This window comes from Setaria viridis, chromosome 3 (assembly GCF_005286985.2).
Source record: "Setaria viridis chromosome 3, Setaria_viridis_v4.0, whole genome shotgun sequence".
Lineage (NCBI taxonomy): Eukaryota > Viridiplantae > Streptophyta > Magnoliopsida > Poales > Poaceae > Setaria > Setaria viridis.
Genome location: NC_048265.2, coordinates 25,145,486 through 25,158,927, shown reverse-complemented (window position 1 = coordinate 25,158,927; position 13,442 = coordinate 25,145,486).

Here is a 13,442-nt window from a genome sequence, read left to right as displayed (position 1 = left end):
CGTTTTTTAAGCGTTCATCAGTTATCTGATCGTATCGGCTGGTTAGATCTTGCATATTTTTATTGCTTTACATATTCTAGGTCTGATAGATCATTACCCTGTCTCTCGTATTGCTAACTATCGGATCCTTAATGTCAAGACGCTTTACATATGAGAGCCGATGCTCCGGCTGGGTATCATCCATAACTGACAGAAGTGCGATGACATCGTTGAGCCAATAGGCGTGCATATGAGGCCTTGCTATCGCAAGCTTGTCTGTTAAGTTAATGGGCTAAAGTTAATGTCCTCTCATTCGTATTATCTTGTCTAAGTTCAATACACTAATGATGACATTGATTAGATCAGTTAGCTTAATCAGCTTGTAAGCGGTAGGCAAGACGTCCTTGTTGCTGTGTTCTAATCTTTTAGGTTAATAGATTGATGTTAATGCCCTCTCATTCGTGTTACCTTATCTAAGTTTAATTACACTTATCAAGACAAGACATTGACTAGATTTGTTAGTCTATCTGATGTGCGCATGGTTACTAAGGGCTCCCTTTATGGTTGTTGTTTTACTTGCTTGATCTTAGCCCGTTGGCTCATATAACTGATGGCACATACTATTAATGCTTTATTTATTCACACCGCATGATTACATTGAATACCTATCTATCGTGGTGTTTATTCCAAGAACGCCTACCCATGAGTTTGAAAGGATTCACCACCGATCGGCTCAAGAACTTAGTGTTTACCTTGTCAATTTGCAGGTCAAATTGACTGGCATGCCTTGCACTTTCATGAACCGATTTGGTACCTGCACTAGAGTTAAGCAGATCTCCAAGATCCTCTGTGTTGTTCAATGCAAAAGCCTGAAGTCTAGTTTTTGCGTCAACAATATGTGTCGGTCTCTCTCTCTCCATTATTGTTACAAAAGAGACAAGGGCTATCGAAAAAAAAGATGGACACTTAAAGGTCCAAGTGTTGAAAAAAAGAGTTGGACAGATAGAAAAAGAAAAACAAAATTAGCCATGTTCTCAAAAGAAGTTACAAGGGGGGAGAGATCATACAATAGGAGTTTTCCATTTCATCCACCATCATCCACGATATCCGTACACGTGCACATCTTGATCTGATGGTATGACTTGTTTTTCTCCTTGGATCCGGTTTTTTACTTTGGAATACATGTGGTGCAAGTATGCCTTATCCTACATACCCTACCCTGAGCTCCACATATCAACCATCATTAGAAGTAGGATGAAGAAAGGCAGAGTCCAATGCCTTGGTGAGGATACATACCCAATGAGTGATTTGAGAGAATCAAATGAGGAGCTAAGCAAGGTTTGCTTTTGAAAACTTATTTGAAAAATCCCAAGTTACTTGACAAAAGGAGTAGAGGTGACTTGATTCAAGACCATTCCATGCCTCAACTACCCAAGATGGTCTGATAGACACTTCAAAGTTCACAAGTGCAAGGTAAGGCTTGGAATATCTCTTATGCTTGCTTCATACCTTTGGGAGTTATGTTTCACCGTAGTCCTTTCTCCTTCACTCGAGGACGAGCAAAGGCTAAGTGTGGGGGTGTTGTTGATGGCTCTTAAGTACGAAATCTAGGCCGTCAACTTCTGCATAAACACATAAAAGATGAGCATCGACAGTAGTGGTAGGAGTTATTACTAATGAATTCCACAAGTGTTGGTGAATATTTGTATGCAGGTCCATTAAAGGAGAAAACACACCTCAAGAGCAAGGAAACACACTCTCAACCAATCAGGAGAAAGCACGCGTAACACCCTGTACCCAAGAATGGACCCATAGGGCAGTGTCCCGGCCACCGAACCCCTGGTTCGGCTGAACCAATGGTGGCCCCACTCACCTCCAGCTGCCACGTGTCACCAGTTACCAATGTTGCAACGGTGGTTACATAAGATTCCCCGAATATTCCCCTCTGGAGCCGAGCCTAAGAGCCTATAAATAGAAGAGGAGGGGCCTCACTTCAATACACACCAACTACCACACCACCACTTGGAGAAGTGCCACCAATTCCATCAAGAGAAGAGCTCCACTCCATGGCGAAGCCCGACTTAGGCTAGTGCTTAGTATAGGGGGGAGAGAGAGAGGGAGTAGCTCGGAGGAGTGCTGAGTTCCTCAGCACTCTACTCCAGTCATGTACCTCTATGGATGCTGGCTTTCTTCTAAGTAAAGTAAGTAAGTATTCGTAGTTCTTTCTGTGGTTTAGTACTTTTCTATAAGTGAGATCAATTCTCTCACTCGCGGGTTCGTCGCTCCATATTTATACAGAGAGCTGTGTGTCTGCTACTAATCAACAGACGTAGTTAGGCTGCAGTAGTAATTAGTAGCGTAGACGTGGTGTCTGGGCTAAGGTTTATCCTTTGTTTGCTTTATATCCCACAAGCTGCTAGAGGTAGGCGGCAGGTGGTGACAGCCCGGTTCATCCTTTGCAACCCTCCATGTTCGGATATGGCGTAGAGTCATTGGCCGGAGGCACCTAACTCATTTAGGGTAAGCTGGTGCCCGAAGCGAGTATTTTGACCTGAGATATTGTTGACGGCTCTGAAGTACCAAATCTACGCCATCAACTCCTGCACAAACACATAAAAGATGAGCATCAATAGTAATGGTAGGAGTTATTACTAACAAATTCCACAAGTGTTGGTGAGTATTTGTATGCAGGTCCACTAGAGGAGAAAACACACCTCAAGGAGCCAAGGAAACACACTCTCAACCAATCAGGAGCAAGCACACGGATTGAAGGGCCCACAAACAGGAGCAATCCAACTAGATACAACGCAAAACACCCCGTACACAAGTATGGACCCACCTGTCAGCAACCTAGCCAAAGGCGGTTGCCAGAGTCGGTTACCAGGGGTCGATCGAACCCCTAGTTTGGCCGAACCCATGGTGGTTTCGCTCGCTGTTGATGGTCATTATACTCAAAATTCAACCGTCAAATCCTCAGAAAAAATGAAGCATGAACCAATCCATTGGTATATTTTTATTTGTATAACAAAGTTCCACGAGCTTTGGTGATTATTTGTTGCAGGAAGTAGGAGGACGAACTCTGGATCGAATCTTGGCATAATGGTCAGGTCGTGAAGCGTCCCCACATCAGCGGAGACTAAATGTGATACAAATATTAGTTCCAGGAGGCTGATAACACATTCATTCAACAGATAGTTCAAATACCATACAACTCCCGAGGGAGTGGGCGTGAAAGCCACACCACAATAATAAGCAAATAAATAAGAGCAGCAAGCCAAGCGACTGCCAAAAGACAACACTCGGGACTACACGGTAGCAGAAGCATTCTGCGAAGGCCAACACCACAGGCAGCGTTGGGTGCGGAAGCGACCTCCTACTCAAAATCCTCGGCGATGAAGTCCGGGTCTTCCTTTGTAGCAACAAAACAAGGGTGAGTACAGAAGTACTCAACAAGTCCAACCCCATCCACGGAGGGGCATACAACCAAGAATATGCACGGATATATCAAGAATAAGGCTAAAGTTTATTTTGCCATAAAGCTAGGTTTTTCAACACATGCAAGTGTTCACTTTCAAAAGGGTTTTCAGAAAGCATTTTCTTTGGTAACCGAATTGTCAAGTGGGGTTGATCCTACACAAAGGATCCCAGTTTTAATGCTACCGGACTCCCCGTCCGCAGTAGCTCACGGCACAACAGCCAGGCACTTCCAAAATCCAACACACGCCATGAAAATTACCCAACTCCAAATACTAGTTATGTGACCAAGCTGTAACTCGTCCAATACCGTGGACACGGCTACCCGGATAGGTTTTAACTCTGCAGATGTTGTACACTTTTCCCACAAGTAGGGTACCGCAACACAATCACCTTAGTGTCGGTGTAGATCTTATCAAAGCCATTATCCACCTTTGCTAAGGCTGACTAGCCAACACGGAAGCGTCCAAGGGGTTAACGACCTTCCAACAAGGTCTTAACCGGGATCTAAGTTCACAAAGTTTTTAGACCTTCTCCATGGTCTCCCGTTGCTCACCAGCTCTCCTGATGACTAGTAGACTAGCTAGTGGGATTTATGCTAAGCCGTTGCCACATACAACGGTTGAGTGGTTGCACGATGGATTGGGTTAGGCAAGATGACACATCAACTCGATCCTTAACCATGACAAGATGGATATCTCCCCACTTGGCTCAACCACAAAGGTACGAGCCCAACTTATTGGCATTTCACACAAGAAACGCCCATCCATCTCATCTAAGCATTTTTTTCTTTATTTCCGAAAACCCATTTTTCTCATTTGAAAACACTCACACATTTATTCTTTTAAACAATCCATTGTAGTCATGATTGAATAGAGTAACAAGGTCCTAAGCATTCTAGCAGTAATTATCATCCAAACAGAGCAAGTCATATTTAGAGATAATTATAGGACAAGCAAGGAATAATCATAGCAATCAAGGGGTGGCTATCCAACCATGTTTTAGTAGTAAAACAATATGCAATTTTGTAAAACAGGCCAATAGGTTGTGTTTGAAAAACTAGGGATAAATATGCATCAAAGGGTGAGATTGGACTTGCCGTCCTCAAAGCCTTCCGGGAGTTCCTGCTCGCGGTGCTGGTCCTCGGGCTCGAGCTCACGGTCAAACTCTTCCTCGGGCTCCTCCTCGGGTACTCCATGACCTACGACACACACAAACGAGCACACAATAAATAAAAAGAAAATAAGGTTTTATCCGTTGAGCTCCGAACAGAGAACGCGAACGGAAAATAGAAGGAGTGAGTATTTTCAGGAAATTTGGATATGGCTCGGCGGAAGTATACTGGGGGATGACGTGGTCGAATTTGGGATTTATTGGAGGGAGTTTGGCGCATGAAATGACGAGATAACCGTGTATTAGGGGCTTAAAAGAAGGTTTAGGACTAAACCGTGAGAAACCAGGGACCTATTTGTGAAGATCTCTGGGCGGTGGAGGGGCATATCTGCGGGAAATTCTTGAGAGTGGTGGGAGGACTGATTCATGAATATGGGATAGCAGGGGGTTAGATCAGAATTGGGGGTGTTTTCCTCTTCTTCTTTCTCTGTACCGAGCAGAGGGATGGGGAGGAGGGGATGGCCGGCGACGGCCAGCCGTGGCTTCGTCGGCGGCGAGCCCCACGGCGAGGGAAGGTGGAGGAGGGTGAGGGGAGTCCATTTTGGTCCCCTTACCTTTGGCGGCAGCACCGGGGAAGGGGGCGCCGGTGGTGGTCTGGGCGGCGATTCGGGCGGTGGTGTTCCTGGCGCGGGAGATGGTGGCAAGGGAGGTGGGTGCTTGGGTGGCGAGGAGGTTGGGGTGGCGGCGAGCTGGGGCGTCACCCTCCCCCTTTTATAGGTCGACGGGGAGCGGCCGGCGGTGGCCTTGGCGGCGGTGGGGGCCGGAGTCGGTGCAGGGTGGCGGCCGGTAGGGGTCGAGTTGCCAACGATGGAGTAGGGCCGGCGATGGTAGGGGTCGGGGCGGTGTTGGCCGGGGAGATGAGCCGCGGCCATGGCGGGCAGCGCCGGCGCCGGCGCCGGGCGCGCTGCCGGCGTGCAGGGGGCTAGCGTGGTGCTTGCAGGGAGGGGGGCCGGCGTGGTGCTGCAGGAGGGGTGCAGCAAGGATGGGGAAAGGGGCCCGGTTAGGCACCGCTCGAGGGGAGGGGCTAGCCAGGAGGGGAGCCTGGCGTGGGAGGAGGCTCGGCCAAGAGGGTGGCGCCGGGGGGTGTGCGCCAGGAAGAAGGAGGAGGAAGAAAGAAGAATAAGGAAGAAGAAGAAAGGAAGAAAGAGAAGGAGGAAAAAGAAAAGAGAAAAGGAAAATAGGAGAAAGAGAGAAAAGAAAGGGAGAGTCGGCGGTGATTGCGGAGTGCGGTCGGAGCACGCGCGGCGGTTTGTCGACCGGCATGCGACGGAATTTACGGAGAGGATAAAAATGATGGTTGTCGGCTTTGGGTGCCGGGATAGCAAAATCGTCGGGGAGATTAGATTTTCGGGAGCTCAACGGTAAAAAGATTTTGAAAATAATTTTTAGCGGGTGATTTAAGTTGGTGATTTTTGCGGATGTTACAGGTCGACCGACCCAACCATGTTGCTTCCCTCCAGTCCATGCACGAAGAAACACACTCAGGAAAAATCCCACGCGTTGATGAATTACGGTTTGATCAGAAGGTTTGAGTGTGACTCACTTGGATCCATGGGCCCAGAAGTGAAGCAATTCTCAGAAACAACTTACCCATTGACTGATCCAAGGCATCCAAGGGATAAGGCGGTGCAATTGATGACTTCGGGCACAAGATGTCAGTTTGGCCAACTTATCCACTTTGGCCGAACCAACACTTGGCCACCACGGAGCACAACCGCCTAACTGCATGCAAGAAACCGATGTCCAGGAGCTGTTCTCAGGCATTGATCAGGCCGAGGTGGTGGATCCTAGGGTGGACCAACCTGGTCATTTTGGCCGACCTAGGGACCCACCTCCAACCGCCTCTCCTCGATCCCTACAAGTACCCCCTGCCTCCTGGGTGCTATAAATAGAGGGATTTCGTGCCAGGAGAAAAACAATGGGAAGACACACCAAGAAGGAGCTCTCCACTACCATTTGCTACTTAGTAGAGTTAGGATAGTTTAGTTGGGAGTTAGAGTTGAGTTGAGCTTCACCTCAGGGTTCCGGAGGAGTCTTTAGAGGTTCCAGTATAAGCTCTTATATCTTTTCCTTTATCCTTTTGTAAGACTTGAGTTATCAATATAAGTTCAAGTTCTATCTTTCAGTGAGTCAATTCATATTCAGCATCTACTTTATTCTAGTTGCAATATTTCTATTTTAGACTATAGTGGGTTGGCTTTGGCTCTAGTTGATTTATTTTTAGAATCTCTCTTAGCGGGTTTCTTGTTTGAGTCCAATTGTTGTGATTGGACAAGGAGTTTCCTTCGTAGGATTCCCGGAGGATATCTCAGTTGCTAGTTGTAGGTGTGGAACCTAGAACTGTCTCTGACTTGATTTGCACCCAGTTCAATGAAATAGTTGTGGTAGCCGGCCGGTGGTGACAGCCCTGTTCAGCCTACGTAGTCCACCACGTTAGTTCTGGACTGTAGGACTTAGGGGTATGGACGATCATCCCCCTTCTCATCCCTTTCCAAGGTGGTGTGTCTCGGGCGCCTGAAGCTGAGAGAGTGAATTAGGATAAGGATTCTTTAGCTGTTGTCATATCTGGTTTCATCTCTACTAGAAGTTGACGCAATTGTATAGTTCATATTAGGAACCTAGTCTCATATCGTTGTCCTCCCAACTAGCTGGTCCGCTCTCTATCTTTATTTATCTTGGATCTCCTCTGTGTCATTGTTATCAAGCCTATCTATCGTTACCCCCGCTAAGTTGTAGTTCGTTAAGTTGTGGTAACGTTCGAAGGATTTATTTACCGATTATCTACGCCACTAGTGCTTCCTTGTGGAAAATATAACTACGATACCTTGGAATACTCCTGGGTGAAATGCTACAATGGTGATTCTGTGTGCTTGCTGAATTAACCTTTAGGCCATAAGAAATACCAACACTCACCTCAAGCTGCCATGTGTTGCCAGATACTAACCTTGCAATGGTGGTTAGGGAAGATTCCCCAAATATTCCCCTTGGGAACCAACCTCAAGTGCCTATAAATACAAGGGGAGGGGTTTCATTTCAAGACACCATCCAATAGTAGAACTAGTGCTTCACTCCAAAGGCAAAGCCTTGCCTAGCTTGTCTTTAGAATAGGAAGAGAGTGAGGGGTGTTCGGGAGGAGTGCCGGAGTGTCGGCCCACTCTCCTCCCAACTTGTACCTCTATGGATGCCGCTACATTCTTCGGAGTTAACTAAGCATTCGTGATTCCTTCTTATAGTGCTATACTTGGCTCTTATATGCATGAGTAGTCTTACATCCTTGCTATGTTTATATGCTTGGCTTATATGCTTGTCTGCTAGTCATATACCCTTGCAATCATATTATAGGCTTGTATGCTCTCATGTATGCCTTCAGGCCTTGATACAATATACACTAGTAATAACTATACTTAAGTGAGATTAGTTCTCTTACTCGAGAGTTCATCGCTCTGTATTTATACAGAGTGCTATAGTCTGCTACGGGGATCTAGACATAGTTAGGCTATAGTAGTAATCAATAGCGTAGACGTGGTGTCTAGGCTAAGGGTTATCCTTTATTGGCCGTATATCCCATGGGCCGCAGAGGTAGGTCGTAGGTGGTGACAGCCCTATTGGTCCTTTATAATCCTCCACATTCGGATATATGGTGGAGTTGTTGGCCGCAGGCACCTGACTCATTCAGGGTAAGAAGGTGCTCGAAGTGAGTATTCTGACCTGAGAGATCGACCTTTAACTCACCTATAGTGCTACCTTAGGAATCCTCTCTACCCTCGCCACCTGTCTTGGTGTGCCCTTGGATTGACAAGACTAGAAGTTAGTACACACACGTTACCTTGGATTCGATACCCTTGGAATACTCTGAGGTGAAAGCTACAATGATATCCATGCACTTGCGGATCTATTCGCATTCATTAATTATACCGATAGAGATTGACCTTTAAATTATCTAGTGCCATACCCAGGAATCCCCTCTACCCTTCGCCTACCTTTTGGTTTAGTACTTATATATAAGTGAGATCAATTCTCTCACTCGCGGGTTCATCGCTGCGTATTTATACGGAGTGCAGTATGTCTGCTATGGGTCGATAGATATAGTTAGGCTGCAATAGTATTCAATAGCGTAGATGTGGTGTCTGGGGTAAGGGTTATCCTTCGTTTGTCTTATATCCCACGGGCTGCTAGAGGTAAGTGATAGGTGGTGATAGCCCTGTCCGTCCTTTGTAATCCTTCACGTTCGGATATAGTGTAGAGCTGTTGGCAGGAGGCGCCTGACTCATTCATGGTAAGCCGGTGCTCGAAGTGAGTATTTTTACCCGAAAGATCGACCTTTAACTTATCTAGTGCTATACCTAGGAATCCTCTCTACCCTTCGCCTATCATTTGGTTGGTTTTCCATGGATACTAGAGTCATAGGTATACACGCACATTCCCTTGGATTCGATATCCTTGGAATACTCTGAGGTGAAAGCTACAATGGTATTCATACGCTTGAGGATTTATTCGTAGTGGTAATTATACCAACAGTGTGCAAACCTCGATTGGCACACTTGTGAGGTACATCTAGCACTAGTGCTTTTAACTAGACAAATCTTCTAAAGTAGCTCACCAAAGGCTCTTTATCCTTTTGGATGCAGTTGGAATAGATCTCCCGAGGTTGATGTTACCCGGTGAAAACTTTGGAAGTTCTCTACTAACTTTGTTCTAAGGTCAACCCAATTGAAAATTGATTGTGGTGTGTCAGGGATAGATCCCATGTACCCGCAAGGGAGGAAGAAGCTAGGCTCCTACTAGGATTCCCCTATAATCCTATTAAGACTCATACCTTGTAATCCTACTATAACTCCTACATTTTAACCGACTAGTAATCCCACCCCTGGATATATAAAGGACGACATGGTCCCTAGATTGACACAGACCAAGATAATAAAACAACACCCAAGCACATGGGGCAATATACAACACCCCAAATAGGACATAGGGTATTACGCTACACTGGTGGCCCTAACTTGTATAAATTTGAGTCTTGTGTCCTCGTGTTTACCACAAGGCTCTAGGTTCGGCGATCCCCCACTGACCAATCTACTACCTCGGGATACCCCTCGGTAGGTTGCCAGGTATAAAATACTAACATGGTGAGAGCAACAAGTACTAGGTTAATGATGCGCCTTTGCAAGCTATAATTAGGGATTTTGCGAAAACCACATCGTCTCGTCCTACTGAGGCTATTGCAGCATCGTAACTCATGAGGAACTGACGAGGGTCAGTTGCCCATTGTATTTTTGGTAGCGATACTGGCTTGTAGTTTGGGGGCCATAGAGCAGTTTGCAAACCAATCGACAATGGAGAGTTTGCATCAATTACCATACATCTTGTTGACATTAGTTGCATCGTGTGTGCTACTGAGCTTGGGTTTGTTTGCATTAGCATATTGTTTATAGAGTTTGCAGTGACATGCTATCCTGAAGGTTATGAATGAGAGTTTTGTATGTAGTGGAGCTCATCGACAAAGATTCAATGGTCGTTTGTGGAATTCTTTGTCTCGTCCTCCAGAGTTGATATATAGGGAATGTCCATGGCGCAAAGGTTCTCCTTCTCAAGAGATTCATCATGCAAGATTGGGGTTGTTTCTTGTCCATTATCGAGAACAACGTTTTGAGGGCCAGAGGGACATGCCTTAGGCTCGATCGAGGGTGATGAAGGTCGCTTGGCTTCACAAAGGTGAAGGTCTTCCGAGTCGTCCTCTTTGTGGGCAGAGATTTCTACGCCTTTAAATAGAACAGGTTTGGATGACACGAACAGAGATGCACACATCACCTTCTCGAGCGGGTTTTGCTCGAAAAGAGGCTTCGCCATAGGATTTTCTATGCAAGAGTTAGTGCTGGTGGAAGCGGATTTCCTAAGCTTTTTATCAAGGCTCCCTTGAGACAAATCTTCTAGGTGGAGTCTTTCCAAAGGGTACCCTATAAGAAGATCAAAATCAAGGATGGGATAGATGTGGAAGTTTAGGTGAACCTTGATTTTGTCTATCTTGATCAGCACTTCCCTTGCCATCCCACGACATTCAAAGATGAGTTCTGAGGGACTCTTGAGGAGTTTGTCGGTTGGGACTAGAGGCATGTTTCCTAAGAAAGTGCCCTTGAGGAATTCGGACATGATACAAGCCTCGGCGGTGGGGTCGTGAAGGGCTTCTATGGCAGTTCCCCACATAGAACAACAAATGGTCATGGAAGGTGACCTAATCCGAATTGCTTCGAAAGAGCATCTCACTTCCTCCGAGCATTCCTCCTTCATGGCCTTCTTGAGAAATGCTTTGTTGGGAGGAGAAGGAGGTACCGTAGGTCTCTTTTCGCAGAGGTAATTCGAGGTGTTTCTAAGGTTTTCATAAGGATCATCCTCGAATGGGCAAGAGAACACCAAAGGTTGAATTTCTTCTTCCTTCAATATTTGTGGTTCGGGAGAGGACTCAACAGATGAAGCTTGGGATGTGGAAGGTAAAGCGTTGAATTCAGCTGCTAAGGGGCTCTCATGGCTCGACTTGGATTCCTGGTGGGGTTCACTAGGATTGGCGAGGAAGGAAGAGCTTTCTAAGATGTGATCTAGGATTTCCTTTCCTTCCATTGAAGTTTTGTGTGCGAACGAACCTCCTGCGGCAATATTGAGATGTAGGGCAGAGGTCATGTCTAAACCATGCAAAAGATGTGTAATGATGCATGTGGTGGAACCATCCAACTTAAACTAGCTTAAGTGCACATAATCGCCAGCAATTATACAAAACGCACTTAAAACAGTGTAAGCCCGGTAGTCTGTCGAGTGTCCCTAGGACGCCTCGAAACATCTACGACGTGTTTGATAGCCATACATCAGGATCACTTCCACGAAGGGAAAGCATCAACAAATATTACATTTTTCATACATATAGGAGATACGAATTATTACAAACCGTTGATTGAAATAAACTTAACAGTGCAAGTTACACCATTACTAGGAGTTTTGAACATAAAACCAGTCCAAGGTAAATAATTATACAACTAAATTTTATTTTAGGGTATCATGAGACTCATACAATACCCTAGTTCTTCAGGACTTCCTCTTCAGTTGTCCCCTATTGTGCTTCTAAAAACAACAACAAAGGATCCCCTGAGTACAAGGGTACTCAGCAAGACTGACCCGACTAACCAATATAGATAGATTTAAAATATTGTATGAAAGCTTTATGGTGTACTAGCTGACTCACATTTTGCGGAAAAGCTTACTATTAGTGGGACCTTAGTTTTGTCATTTTATTTCAGTTTAGTTTTTACCTAACCAATCTAGGTGAATAAAACCTTTTTGAGCAATCAGGTGGAACTAAGTCATACATCATATTAATTCCAAGAAAACATTATATTCAACTTGATTACATTATATTCAATAATCAAGTGCATTCATAACCGAGAATTGCAGCGATCCAGACCAATTTACGTCCTGCAGGAGATACCCAACTACCAGCCATGCACAACTGTACGGGTTGCACATAACAACCTTTCGATTAGCCGTACCCAAAGATTGGAAATATGACTATCCGAACCTAGGAACGCACCCCCACATGGGACCCCACGTCTGGCCTGATCTCCATGTGAGTTTCAGGCTACGCCCCTGCCTTTCCATTGCACGCCAAGCACGGGTATGAAATATTTCCAATCAGAGAGCCAACTAACCTACTGGGCTTTACTGGTCCCATACACAGTAAGCAACCAGGTAATACCACTTGATCAAAGGTTAAGACAACGAACGGGGCTTAACCAAATTAACTTAGCATACAGAACTACCATCTCTATCTTCTCTCCACCTTTCCAAAATTCCAGGCTATTTTCCTTGATAACATGTATGACAAAATTAACCTTAGAGTTGAGTAAAAAAGTTACTTAAAAGGTATCTAAGCATTGCTAAGCATAGGATAGTTACTAAATATTTGAACAGGTGACAAAGATGTCCTATAAACAAGGTAGGATCATGCACAAGAGTGGTTTCCAATCAGCTCCTAAACTTAATGCATTCATAAGGAAATAACTAATAATTGGACTCATGAATAATAATTTCTAAAAATAGATAGGCTTAGATGCACCGGGGCTTGCCTTGATCCACAAAAAGGTTAGTATCCTTTGATGATCCTCCCACATAAGGGATCAATTCAACAACCTCTTCGAAATCCTAAGGCTCTTTAGATACTTCCAGGAAATCCACTTCTTGGGCTTTTGTGTCTACGAGACGATGCATGCATTAGTTAGAGATGCAAACTTTTTGAAATAAGTGACTATACAACATATCTTCATGATAAAGTTGCAAGCCAACACTAATCTACCCATAAAGATTAACCCACAATTTTAGTTTCTTTAACTAACTTAACTTAAGAATTTTCTTATTTTTAGAAAAGTATTATAATTAATTTCTAATCTGAAAAACATAATTCCTATGGATTAATAATTATTTGTGAATAATAAAACATTATTCATAATTTTATTCATTTTATAAATATTAAGTATTTATTTAAATACCTTAATCAAAGGTATTTAATAAATACTTAAATTTTATTATTTTATCCTAGGGTTTAATAATTTTTAATACATAAAATAAAATAAAATACACCTAATAAAATTGGTTTCACTATTTTTGAACAATTCTATAAATTATAAAGAATTAAATATGAAAATAGGAATTTAAATCTATTTTCTAAAATGAAAAAGCTAACATTATCCGAAAACCCCCTCCCTGGACTTTTGTCACTCGCCCCTGCTCTACCCCCACTGGCTGACGCATGGGCTTGGGTCAACAGACCCAACCCT